The sequence below is a fragment of the Egretta garzetta genome, unplaced genomic scaffold (genome assembly GCF_000687185.1).
Source record: "Egretta garzetta isolate BGI_Z169 unplaced genomic scaffold, ASM68718v1 scaffold404, whole genome shotgun sequence".
Lineage (NCBI taxonomy): Eukaryota > Metazoa > Chordata > Aves > Pelecaniformes > Ardeidae > Egretta > Egretta garzetta.
In genome coordinates this window covers 1,118,476-1,132,107 of record NW_009259323.1, presented here as the reverse complement: position 1 = coordinate 1,132,107, position 13,632 = coordinate 1,118,476, and the positions used below count along the sequence as shown (strand labels likewise).

General features: G+C 42.6%; 1 pseudogene; it reads right to left on the bottom strand.

Annotated features, from left to right (window-relative positions):
• Window positions 1-466: 466 nt before the first annotated feature.
• Window positions 467-601, bottom strand: LOC118452053 (annotated as a pseudogene).
• Between the last annotated feature and the right edge of the window lie 13,031 nt (window positions 602-13,632).

Sequence of the window (13,632 nt, the reverse complement as noted above, 5' to 3'; positions counted from 1 at the left end):
ATGCACTTGGAGGTTTGTCTGCCTTCTATGGGAGGACTTGAATATTAGCCCTTCATCTTCTGTGTATCTCTACTTTTATTACTCTTCCCTTTCATTGATTTATGACACATGTGGAGGCCAAGGACTGTAAAGGACATAAGTAGTACAAAAAGAATGCAAGAAGTTAATCATGTTATTTTTACCTACCCCCTATCTAATAACTCAATAAAAATGCAGATATTAGACTGGGTGATTGCAAGCGGAAGTATCTATCTGTGCTTTGCAAAAGGTTGCCACACCTTAGTGGAAATAATCATCTTCTGCACAGTCATGGTGATAATCAAGTGTGGTTTATGACAATGAGTGCAGTTTTGAGTTGTTACGTTTAGCTCTGTTTTCTTCATCTTCCTAGATTCAGCTGATTCACATTGATCTATTTTTCTTACTGGGATTAACTTTGGGGTAAAATAAATCCATAACTTGAGATGTTCTACAAATTATGCAGTCAACTTCCCTGCGTGTGGGAAAATCGCGAGGTCAGAACAGCTAGAGTGCGAGGGATTGTTCTCACCCTGGGAAAAACAACTTTCTGGGCATGATGTCTACCCTGCCAGACTGGTCCTTGATGCAAAAAAGCAGTCATGGAAATAAGTAATTCCAACACTGCTTGTATGCTATGGCTTTATTTTCAGTGTCTTTTTTTGACTAGCCAGTTCAAAAATAAAAAAACCCCAAACCCCCAAACCCCCCGCCTGGCTTTAATTGATACAAGCCAAAGGCAAGCAAAGGGCACTTTTCTGCTCTTTGTTAGTTATGGCAAAACACAAAATCTTTTTCTGTAATAAATTTGTGCAATAAAATGTATTGCATAGCAGTTTGCTAACGTTATTGTTTCATAGAATCATAGAATCGTTTAGGTTGGAAAAGACCTTTAAGATCATCAAGTCCAACCATTACCCTAACCCTGCCATCCCACCTCTAAACCATGTCCCTAAGCACCTTGTCTGCCCGGCTTTTAAATACCCCCAGGGATGGGGACTCCACCACTTCCCTGGGCAGCCCCTTCCAGTGCTTGACAACCCTTTAGGTGAAAAAATTTTTCCTAATGTCCAATCTAAACCTGCCGTGGCACAACTTGAGGCCATAGTGCTAGGCCATTCGTTTGCTAGTGGAATGTGCCACTGCCTTTATTATAGCAAGCCTTAGAAGAAGGAGTGAGCCTGGGAAAAAGAGTTCTAAAAAATTAACTCTGAGAATATTAGATATGTCGTTGTGTGGGTTTTAGAAAACCTAACAGCTTAAAAGCAGAATGACTAAACCGTATGCTTTTCATGGTCAGCTGATCTCCATTCCATCCATGCATTTATTAAATGCTTTTTACTTTGTGCTTCATTTGACAGTAGATTTCAGTACATTGGGTTAGGTAATTGACTGGATGCAGTGTAAACCTCGGCAGTTCAAAGAAAGCACTATATAAGATCTAAAAAGTCTATTCTACCATTTCCATTAGCCTCTGTAAAGTGTTGTGATAAGATCAAGATGCATAAGACATTATATGTTAAATTATGCAGCCAGCTGGCTGATAGTGCTGCTGGAGCTGGGGGACTGACAAAAGCTATTGTCAGGGCCAGCCAGAGGGGCTCCTTCCAAATCCCTCTTTTTCTGTTGTTGCTTTCTGAACTTTGCATATTAAAAGTTTTTCTGTTAATCTCTCCCCAAAGGCTGTTTTTTTTTTTTTTTTTCCACAGGATGGTTTCAAGGAAAGCACTAAACTAATTTAAAATAAAAGAAGCAGTGGACAGTGTTTCCAGAGAACTATTTTTCTTGGGTTTTATGCTTCCGTGGTGTCAAACAAGCTGAGTTGTGAAACTCGGTCAGAAGACAATAATTCGCTGGGGCATTGTTTGATAGAATCTTGAAGGAAAAGAAAAACATGCTTATCTGAAATCTGGGGGGTTTGGTAATAACCGAGAATCTGTAATGAAAACACCCTTTATCACAGCAGCTCTGAGTGGGGATTTAAAAAGAAATTGGCAGTGGAGGAAGAGTATTTTAACATGGATGTAGCAGGAAGCAAGGAAATGAGGCACACAATGAGGGTGCTCTAACACAAATTTGTTTCAGGCTTTGTTGCAAACTGAGTCCGGGCTGCCCTAACATACAAAGCTGACTGCCCAGTGAAGTCTCTTGTTTGGTGCTGGAGTCCTTTGTAGCTGCAGCTCAGGTCTGTAGCTGCGTTTTGGCACTGCTTCTGGAGAGGAAAGCTTTATTGTCTGGAAGCCACAGTTCCCTTCCTACCCCAATACTTTATCCAAGGGCTGGGACTGAACCAGACTGAGACAAATAAGACTCCTTTAATGTAATGTAGTAAAGAACGAGTTTCTAAAGCAGAGTGAATGGAGGGGATATTAAAGAATGTGATACTGAAAAGGAAGAGCTAAAACTCCTCAAATGAATCTTAGCAGTCCAGAGTATGGAACAAGAAATGGTGTGGGGAGGGATATGTCAGAGGAGTACAAAATCACGTGAGGAGGATGCATCGGGATTGAGCGTGTGCTTTCTCAGGCAGTGCTGGTCCAAGAGCAATACAGTGGAGGTATCAAGTGCTGGGTTTGGTGTAAGCAGAGGAAGATCTTCATGACATGGACAGACCTCTTGCCAAGAGGGCACGAGCACAAAAGATTGATTCAGAAGAGAATAGGACAAGATCCAATGAGGTCTATGAAATACATAGAAATGATGTCTGGCTTAGAAAGCTGGCTTGAAAATGGTTGAATTCCAGTAGAGTATTAGGGGGATGTGTCTGCTTGCCCTGTCCTTGGCATCTGCTTAAGCTAGGTGAAATTTTGGCTTGGCCCAATATGACTGTTCTTAGAGACCTCAGTATGAAGAAGTAAAAATGCATGTGTTCAGTGCATCTCCTTTTTGCCAGAAGCAAATCTGTTTTTTGTTCCATGTACAAGTAATTAAGTGAATGCTTCCTAAGTTGTGTTGTATTAAAGCACTACTGATGTCTGGGATACTCCCTATCTAGGGATGTGGATGAAGGAGAAAAATTCTATGGAAAAATAAAGTAATGAGTCAACAATGCTCTCCAAGGAAATGATGAAGGTGTTGTAGCCTTCCAAATTTGTCTTGTCAAAGTCCATTGGCTCACAGCTAGAGAACTTCTTGGCTGAGCACTACAAAATTGTGCAGCAGGCTGAGGTTTCTGTCCTGGGCCAGCTGAATGCCTGAAGGATTAGAGAGTATGAGGTAGCCAGAGCAGAACAAGCATGTGTTACAGGAACAGTGGCAACACATTTGGGTAGAAATTGTAGTCTCGGGCAGTTTGCATACAGCCTCCAAGCTGGGTTATTCAGAAAGGGAAATGTTCTTTCTTCCTCTTTATTGTCTATGCAGCCCTCATCTTTCTTTTTTTCAAACAGTTCATTTCATCCCACAGTTTGTCTTAGGCAAAGTGGTCTCTGTGCTAAACTCAGATCCCTTTGAAACTTAACAGGGTTTATGTTTTCTGCTTTGCTGCTGCTGCACATGAAGCAGCAAGGTGCATCGCTCTGGGTCCCGCAGCTTCAGACGGGTGTTTCTTTTCCTTGAGGACCAGTGCTGTTTGCTGGAGATTCCCTCATGTCCTGCTTGGCTCCATAACCTTGCAGCACACGTTTTCCTTTGTTTACTGCCCGCTGGCACCTGGAAAACAATTATCTGTTTCTGTCGCCCGAGTGCCTACAAGCCTCGTGCTTTCCTGCCTCCCACGGTTGACTGCTTTTAAAAAGAGAGTGCTGTCCCCATCAACAGGTGTTAGCAGCATCTGCTATCAACATGGCATCACCCTCTCAGCCGAGCAGCATCCTGCCAAAGGGCTGGCACTCGCTTCATTATGCATACTCCCCATCTGCATGCAGATTCACTTAGCACCTCTTGCCCTAGTGGAGCTGGCACGTGTCTCAGTGTGGGCCCAAAGCCACCCAAGCATATGGGCTCGGCCTGCTCCAAGTCTGTGCAGCAGGGACGGTGCTTTTTTAAAACAGGAGCAGGATTCCCACGTAGGAAAGGCAGTGCATCTTTTGGGCCTGGGAGTCACTTTTTAAATCCCTGTGCATTGAGTATGCTCTGATCTGTGTTTCTCTGGCTCTTTTTGCTATTATTCAGTGCTGTGACAAAGATCTATATCAGCTCTATTTCTCATCTCTGCAGAAGGCCTATTCTTCAGAATGGTTTTCCTATTCGGTTAGTTTTTTTCAAATGAAAATATTGAAAATCTGATTGCTAGTAATGTATATACAGAGGAGCCTGTTCCCTGTGGGTAATACTCTGTACTGAGGATGTGTGATGGCTTTTTTTATATTTCTGCCATGTCTTTGTTGCTGTGCTGTGTCTCCTATGGCTGTTGGAATTGCAAAAGGCTATGGAGCCATCTGCTTTAGATCCCGTTTTCCACAAATCCAAGTAACTTCTGCCCATCACTCTCCCCTTGCCTGTGGGTTTCTCAACACATCATTATGTGTTCCTAGATCCTCAGTTTGGCCTCTAAGTGGAAATGCTTACTTAGTACTGACCAGGGGTGCAGCGTGAGTTTGGTGAGGCTCAGGTTGTTCTCTGGATGCCACTGCTCTACCCCTTGTATGGGGTCATTCCAGTCCCATCTGAAATGCCACAGCTGTGAGCATATTTGCCACCTGATGCAGAAAAAGTGGAATGATCCTTCTGATGAGAAAGGCCATGGACTTGAACCACAAAACACTTCAATGACAAAGCCGCAACCCCACAGAAGGGGCGTGCAAATGATGTAAACTTCGTGTGATGTCCTTAAATCTTCCCAGCCTTTTTTGGCTTACTGAGAGACAAGCCAAAAAAGAGTATGTCCTAGACATCGTGGTCTGGCCCATAGCACCAGCCATTTGAATGGCAGTGAAGTTTTCTCTGAAACTTGTGATGAAGACATTGGAAAATATCCCCTGAATGATTTGGCTTTTGCTTACTCACATTTGGATGCTCAGTAAGAATCCGTTCCATCTGAATGACTAAGCAGAGTGCACAGAAAATCTGTGGTGCAGGGAAGGCTTCCCTCCTTGCTTTAAAGGCGTTTGCCAGCAGTGCCACCCCTCCTTAGCCCTGCTAGAGGGGAGTTGAACTGTTACACGCCACAGTAATCCCTCCTGGATTTCTGTAGGTAAGTGTATGGCTTACCTCAATGGTTGTCCATGCTCCAAAAACTTTTTTATTTTGTCTGTTGTCAGAAATATTGTTTGTTGATTGCCAATTTCTTTTGTTAAATTTAGTGCAGAGCCAACCACAAAAAAATTAGGCAGGCTGTAATAGTAATATTATGTCTGATCACCTTTCCTTTGGAATTGGTATTCCAAGAATCCTGTTCTAGTGATTGTACTGCTTAGCTACTGAGCAGAAACTTTTAATGGGATAATATTGTTCCAGTTGGGACCAGCAGAGCTTGCAAGGTACGAGTCATTAGGCAGTGCTTGCAAGGGGTGGCCTGAGCCCTTGTTTTGTCCAGGCAATTTTGGATCAGTCAGTTGGATTGCTGCATTGACCTTTGAAATTGTACTTTTATTAAATATCCATCTGGGTTTCGGTAGCATGGTAAATCTGGAGGACTCTAATGGGCTTTTAAAATATATGTGATGCATAACAAAGTGTTGGCTTCCCCCTCAGTTATTTGTAAAATCTTTTGCATACTTAGTGAATGTACCCTTAAGAGATTAGCTGAAAGCCATATTTTTCCCGTGGGAGATTGTGAAAGGAATTAAATGGAAACATTAGTCTGAATTGCAAAAAATAACCAGTTGATCAAACGAACAAAAGTGACCATACTCAATCCTGAATGATTCACCAGTGCTAGTATAAGCATTCAATGTGCTAGGTGGAGCTAGCATGACATTTTTAAAGCAGCAATAGAAAAACCCAGTCCCTCTATAAAAGGGCAATGTGTGTATATATTTTAGATCATTCACTACTAAAATTAATGATAGGTTTCACCCCACCTGCCAAAGCTTCTTAGTCATTTTCCTTCTAGCCTCAGTTCAGATAAGCCTTTTTAGTGCTCTTGGGTTAATACATTCAGGCTGAGAAATCGCAACGCACCAGTGAGTGTCCTGCAAAGGGACCAGGAGACAAAGTCTGCTGCTCTGGCCAGCTGGAAAATGCTGGATCACCAGCTCGGCCTGTGGCTGGAACAGCAGCTGGGGGGCTTCCCGGCAGACCAGCGCAGGGCACCTGTGTGCTTGAACAGCAGAGACTGGGACACTGCGCTGTGCAGTTGTGCTGACCATCGAGTGCGCTGCAATGTTTCCCCCTCTCTTGCTCTGTTAGCCACTGGCTGAGAGAGCATGAAAGGGGAGCGGAGGAGAGGACAGGGGCCTCCCAACATGTCATGGGTGTGGAAGGGGACAGTGTCCTGCTCCCTGTACTCCAGGAGGGCCCTTGGGTGCACATGAGCTCTTGAAACTCCCAGGGAAAATGGGGAGAGCTAGGACAAGGCTGATGCAAAGCTTGCTGAGCCATTTCAGAGCAAGGTTTTGACAGCTCCTGTATGAGAAACTGTCTCCTCAGCCCCAGGAAGTGCAGGAGGAGCAGGTTCCCCTTCGGTGCTATGGTTTGTCAGCTGTGATATCTCGCTCCTCTCTCACTTTCTCCACTGGGGTTTCTGGACCTTGATGATGAATCCAGATTTAAATAACTGACTCCTATGTGCTCTGACTCCATCAGGTGCTGCCTGGAGCACAAATGGGCTCATGAAGCAGAGGGAGCTAAGAAGCAGGGGGACACCCCTAGCATGCAGGTTCATTTTGTGTGAAGAAAAGGCTCACTGCTTCCAGTCACTTAACAGCTTTCTGGTGTTAATATTGGTTCAGTTTTCACAAGGTCCTTAGTGCCAATATGTGAGACCCTGCATATGGAGAGGTCTCGTAACTAGTATTTAGGGCAGCAGATTCCCAGGGAAAGGATGCTGCATCTGGGAGCAGCAGGGAAGGGAACAGCAAGGCAAAAGAAAGGTGAAGATTGCACTGTGGGCATATATCAGAGAGGTGGTTTCCAGAGGTGGAAGAGAAGGGTGGAGTAGTGAAGCTAGTAGTGCAAGAGTGGCCTTGACGAGTCTTTTCCATGTTGCTTGGTGTGGACCTTTGAACAGAAACCAGATTTACCAAATTTTGGCAAATATAGGGGCTAGAATTCTTCTTAGAATTGTTCCAAACACATAAATGAGTAAACCAGGTATAAACAGAAAGTTGAATTTGGATATAAAGTTTTATGTAGTTGATAAAAGAAAGAATTTCATTAGGAAGAAAATCCCAGGAAGGAACATGAGGTGGAGAATGGTGCCAGAAAGCCTCCAATGACTTTGGTGCTGCTCACTGTGCCGCTAGGTGCTGGTGTGCTCCCACGACTTTGTGGGTCCTGAGCCTGTGCAGCTCTGATCACTGCTGATGGCACATTTAACACCAACTGCAGTGTTTCTTCAAGACATCTGTTCACAATATTTCCACAGTATTTCTATCTCCCAGATGAGCACAGACCTTTGTCATCATGGTTGCCTGGACAGACCTTGGTTTTGGAGCCTGTGGTGTTGCAGGCAGTTGCCAATAGGGTCTATGTTGCAATGCTGTTTTCCAAAGCACCTCCTAAATGTGTATTGAATCATTAGGGCTGTTCTAAAGGATGGGTTATGAGCTTAAATGGTCAGCCTGAAGTAATTCATCATGCCAGCACCAGAGGTAGAGGCAGAACCCATGTTTCTCGGCTTCCCAACAGCAATAAGCATTACTCTTCTGTTTGCTCAGCAGGAAAGACAAGGGCCCTGGAGCAGGAAAGCCAAGAGATCTAAAAGTAGCATGCTCTTCTTATGACTTATCAGCCATTCACAGCACATATGGCCAGAAAGGAAGTTTAAATAATTCAGTCTCACTCCTTTATAGGGCAGCTCAATTTAATCTAGTTATTCCTACAGTAAAACTATTACCTGTGCTTACCTTCCTAAAATACTTCTAGCTGCAGTTTGCCGGCACCAAGAACCAGAGGCTCTGCTGATGCAGTTTGAAGCTTGTATCCATGTTTAATCATTCTTTCATGCTGCACCTGACTCTTATGAGAGTTCATCTTTCAATTCTCAGGTGGTCAGTCGGCCACACTTTGCTACAGCCTGTTTTCCATTTGGTACCTTTTGGGTTTTTTATTCATAGTTATGACATTTGTGTTGTCACTGAACCAGGAAGAAGCGCCACCAGTCAGAAACGTGGCCCGCGATTGCTGGATGATGCCTTTTCTTCTTCGAGAACCCCATTTCAGGATAGGTTGATTTGCGCTTGTAGACACCATAGTTGGTTGTGTCCATAGGGTTCAGCCCTGATGTCTCTGACTGCACATTCAGTAGATAGGGCATGCACTATATAGAAGATTATTGTCTGATGAATTATTCCTGTGGTCCTATTTTAATGTTTCATTTTTCAAATACATTTGAAAATTTCAGAGAAATCAAGACTGACTTCTCAAAAATAGTTCCACAGGGAAGCCTCAATAAAGGTGAAACCAGCAAGCTTGTTAAAGGCAGCTGGGAGGACTTTCTATTCCCTATGTTGTCCTAACACACACTTTTTATTTTTTTTTTTATTTTTTTTTTAATTCCACAAACCCTTCTCACAGTGAAAATACTTCCGTTTCTAAATCACAGATCCAAGGAGGGCTGTGAAATTCTAATTTCTAAATACAACAGAATATTTTCAAGCACAACATAAATACTGATTTTTTAAAAAAAAAAGCAATGCAATGCTGACGTTTTAAAGATACATAAACAGTTATATCTGCTTCTGAACAGTCCAGGTCACAAGGGCATTTTTGCCTTGCAAATATGGTGTTTGAAAGGGCATTGAGGTCTCTGATGTCCCTAGCTTTTTCCTCCAGTAAACTCCCATTCTGATCCAGGTGCGTCTCCTTGGGTAAACACTGCAGATTTGTCCTGTGATGTTTCCCAGTGAGGTGCTGTAGTCTTGTAATGTGGCTTGAATGCTAATGCCTTTTTTGAGGTTCTGAAGTTTTCCCAATGTAAATAAACCTCAGGATTGTCAGCTCACCATGCTAATAAGCATGCAAGTGTTCGAAACTGTATATGCTTTAGTTGCTCCTTTTCTTAGCTTTGCTGGGAGATAGTTTCCGAGAAAGCTGCACATTAAAGCTCAGTGCCATTACTTCTCAGCCTGTTATCTGATATTGCACCTGAACCCCTTCTCCAGCCCTCTCTTCTGGCTGGAATCCCCTTGCTATCAACCCAACTTTTCCAAACTGTAGACATCTATCCATTTACAGTAAGTGCTCAGTAGCTGGTTACCAGTAAGGGGTCGATGAGAAAAGCTGAAGAGTGATCAGTGGTACAAAATGTTTGGGAGCTGCTCTGTTAGGCAGCCTGGAGAAGAGTAAGTGGAGGGAACCCCAGTATGAAAGGCTTGACATATCCCAGAATCTCCTTAATTTATTTGTAGCTAAGAGCTTGTAGGGAGTCATTTGGTACCTTTTGGGTTTTTTATTCATAGTTATGACATTTGTGTTGTCACTGAACCAGGAAGAAGCGCCACCAGTCAGAAACGTGGCCCGCGATTGCTGGATGATGCCTTTTCTTCTTCGAGAACCCCATTTCAGGATAGGTTGATTTGCGCTTGTAGACACCATAGTTGGTTGTGTCCATAGGGTTCAGCCCTGATGTCTCTGACTGCACATTCAGTAGATAGGGCATGCACTATATAGAAGATTATTGTCTGATGAATTATTCCTGTGGTCCTATTTTAATGTTTCATTTTTCAAATACATTTGAAAATTTCAGAGAAATCAAGACTGACTTCTCAAAAATAGTTCCACAGGGAAGCCTCAATAAAGGTGAAACCAGCAAGCTTGTTAAAGGCAGCTGGGAGGACTTTCTATTCCCTATGTTGTCCTAACACACACTTTTTATTTTTTTTTTTATTTTTTTTTTAATTCCACAAACCCTTCTCACAGTGAAAATACTTCCGTTTCTAAATCACAGATCCAAGGAGGGCTGTGAAATTCTAATTTCTAAATACAACAGAATATTTTCAAGCACAACATAAATACTGATTTTTTAAAAAAAAAAGCAATGCAATGCTGACGTTTTAAAGATACATAAACAGTTATATCTGCTTCTGAACAGTCCAGGTCACAAGGGCATTTTTGCCTTGCAAATATGGTGTTTGAAAGGGCATTGAGGTCTCTGATGTCCCTAGCTTTTTCCTCCAGTAAACTCCCATTCTGATCCAGGTGCGTCTCCTTGGGTAAACACTGCAGATTTGTCCTGTGATGTTTCCCAGTGAGGTGCTGTAGTCTTGTAATGTGGCTTGAATGCTAATGCCTTTTTTGAGGTTCTGAAGTTTTCCCAATGTAAATAAACCTCAGGATTGTCAGCTCACCATGCTAATAAGCATGCAAGTGTTCGAAACTGTATATGCTTTAGTTGCTCCTTTTCTTAGCTTTGCTGGGAGATAGATAGTTTCCGAGAAAGCTGCACATTAAAGCTCAGTGCCATTACTTCTCAGCCTGTTATCTGATATTGCACCTGAACCCCTTCTCCAGCCCTCTCTTCTGGCTGGAATCCCCTTGCTATCAACCCAACTTTTCCAAACTGTAGACATCTATCCATTTACAGTAAGTGCTCAGTAGCTGGTTACCAGTAGGGGTCGATGAGAAAAGCTGAAGAGTGATCAGTGGTACAAAATGTTTGGGAGCTGCTCTGTTAGGCAGCCTGGAGAAGAGTAAGTGGAGGGAACCCCGGTATGAAAGGCTTGACATATCCCAGAATCTCCTTAATTTATTTGTAGCTAAGAGCTTGTAGGGAGTACAGAATTGGGCATTACTCTTTACGGTTTTTGGGCATGTGTGTGAAATGTCCTTCTATGAGAAGCTTAGCTATATGGCATCATCTCATCAGTATTTGGCAAAATTTTTTTCTTGGAAGAAATTTTCAGTTCATGGTCTGTACAGGAGTTATACACCCAACTGAGTGCAGCTCTTACTGTGTGTTTCAAAAGCGGTTGCAAGGCTCGGGGCATCCTGGCTCCTTCCAGTGCTTCTCTTGCCATCGTTACATGCAGGAGTTCAGGTGCTTGCCCATGGCAGTGTACGTGGTGGCCCTGTGCAGTCGCTTCAGTGCATGAAGTGCACAAGTGAAACTCCAGCCACCACCATCACTATCCAGAAGTCTGACATGATTGTGCTGATACAGATTTTCAGTACAGAGGCCTTTTCCTCCCACTTCTAAGGATTTTCTTACATATCACCTGAAGGATGTGCTGGCAACAGATGTAGGAATCATTTACTTACCTGTTAAAAACCAGTTATGATAATGTGAAACTTGGTAACAGCAGATTCCTTAAAAAATGGACAAACTCTTTCTTAGAAGACGGATTAGCCTTCATGCACTATATGAATGCAGTAGAAAAATAATTATAAAAGGATGTTGATGTTGAATTTCAGGAGCAGGGTGGTTTAATTTTGTAACATGAAGAAGATTGAGGTCAGTATTCCAGGATTTCTGAGCAGAGATACTCATAGTGTTTTGTAGGACCCGTGCAAATGAGTTACAGAGTGTATCTGCATCCTGCCAGGCCTCTAGCTGTCTCCTGCCCCTGCCTGGTTTTGGTTTGCGTTTTGGTGTGTGTTTGTTTTGGTTTTTCTTTCCAAAGTAGCCATTTAATCTAGTGGTGTTATTTCTTATACAGTCCTGGTGGGGTCGGCATGCTGGATGCTCTCGAGTGTGCCTGCTGTCTCATGGGTGGTTGCTAGTTTTGCATGCTGGGCCTATCCTTCAACATAGACACATCGCCACCTTGAAAGGTTGGAGTTTCAAAAGGTTTTACAGTTTGCATCATTATTCCCAGGGTATCAGTTTAAAATATGTTTCTAGACGTTTTGAATAGTTGTAGTTAGATTTCTGACTTCCAAGGTTCTCTTTTTTTTTTTTTTTTTTTTTTTTTTTTTTAAACCACTCTAATGGTGGCTGTGCTTCTTTAGGTTTACATTTATTTATTATGCCTTTAAGGTATTTGAGAAGGGTTGTTTTGCAGTATTTTTCTATTTATGAAGAGCTGTATACTCTAATTGGAATACATATTTTTGGTAGAACATACAGTTTAGTACAATTACAATCTGAATTTTGGCTCTTGCAGTTCTTTGTAGACATCTTTAATGAATCAGCATTCTACAGTATGGCACTTCATGGCATGATATCTTCCTTGCACTCAAATCTTTTTTAAAACAAAGTCTCATATTGCCCTGAATCAATGAGATAACGTACTTGCTGTGGCTAAGTGTGGCCCACTTCCACCCTCACACACGTGCGCGTAATTCTCAGTGACAGGTCTGGTAGCTGACCGTAAGATGTGACCCTACCGGCCTGGGTTTTTCACAACAAACCACTCTATTGCACACAGTGGAATAACACAAATCAGAATTTGATCTTATGAATTTAATAGGCAGTCCTTTCCCCTGAAGTTTGATTGATCAGTCAGGTCTTGCACTTTAAAGAAATAATAATGCCTGTTCATAGAATATTTCTATTCAATATGTTGCAGGGCATTGCTACATTTCAGGACAAATACTTGTAGCGATGTGATGGCAGTCACTGTGCTGTGTTAGCACACTAATCAGATGAGTTCATGAAGCATTATACTTGAGAAATCCTCAGCTATGCTCTGTAGAACAAATTTGATCTTTGATACTCAGGGGAAAAACTTCAGGAGTATAAAGCCTCAAGTGTCTCTGCTACCGTTTTGATTACTACTTCTGCATGTTTTGTAGGTCTGGTGTCAGAAAGACTTTAAGACATACGAAGCTTAATAAAAACAAATTTCAACTAATTTGCTGTGGTATTTTTGCACAAAGCTGCATGGCCCGGAAGCAGTGAAATTTGCATTGCACTCATCAGGTGATCAGGTTTTAATAGCCCCTCTGTACTAGCAATACACAAAAGCAGGTATTTATTATGCTGTGATGCACGTTTGCATCAGCAGTAACTCTTCACCGATTCTGTGTTAATGGTATAAAGCCTACACCTTTTCTTTTAGGCTATTTTTCAGGAAAGCCTGAAGTTAAACTATGCTTAACTTACAGCTTCTTCACCATAGTAATTTGTTTTGTCATTGCTTGATCAGGCTAAAATGTCCTTGCTGCTAATAGCTTCCTTCATGGTGATGAAGGCAGGTTATTGATCAGCTTAATTTTCGTGCTTCCAGTGGGCTTGGAGAATCAGAAGTGTTAACGTGATGCTGTGTGATGCAAAGTGGTTTATTGAGGTCCAGGGCTTCGCGTGACTCTGTCCTGCTCAGAAAAACACATTGTGTGTGGCAACAACAGCTACTGAGAAAAAAGTAGATATTTTAAATAGGATAAATCCCTGTTTAACAGACTTCTAGAGGGTGTTTCAGATGCTAGCTGTTTGGGGGGCGGGGGAGGGAAAAGCTTGATGTGGGTTGGAGCACTGGCATAGCTCTTGAACCCGGGCTGTGACATACTGAAGGACAAACCAGAGTGTCCCAAGGCACACAGGAGAGGGTTGCGGGAGAAGCAAAGAGAGAACTTGTAGCTTTTGGCTGGCGCACAGCCTGCTAGCCACAGCACAGTCTGAGACCTGCTGAA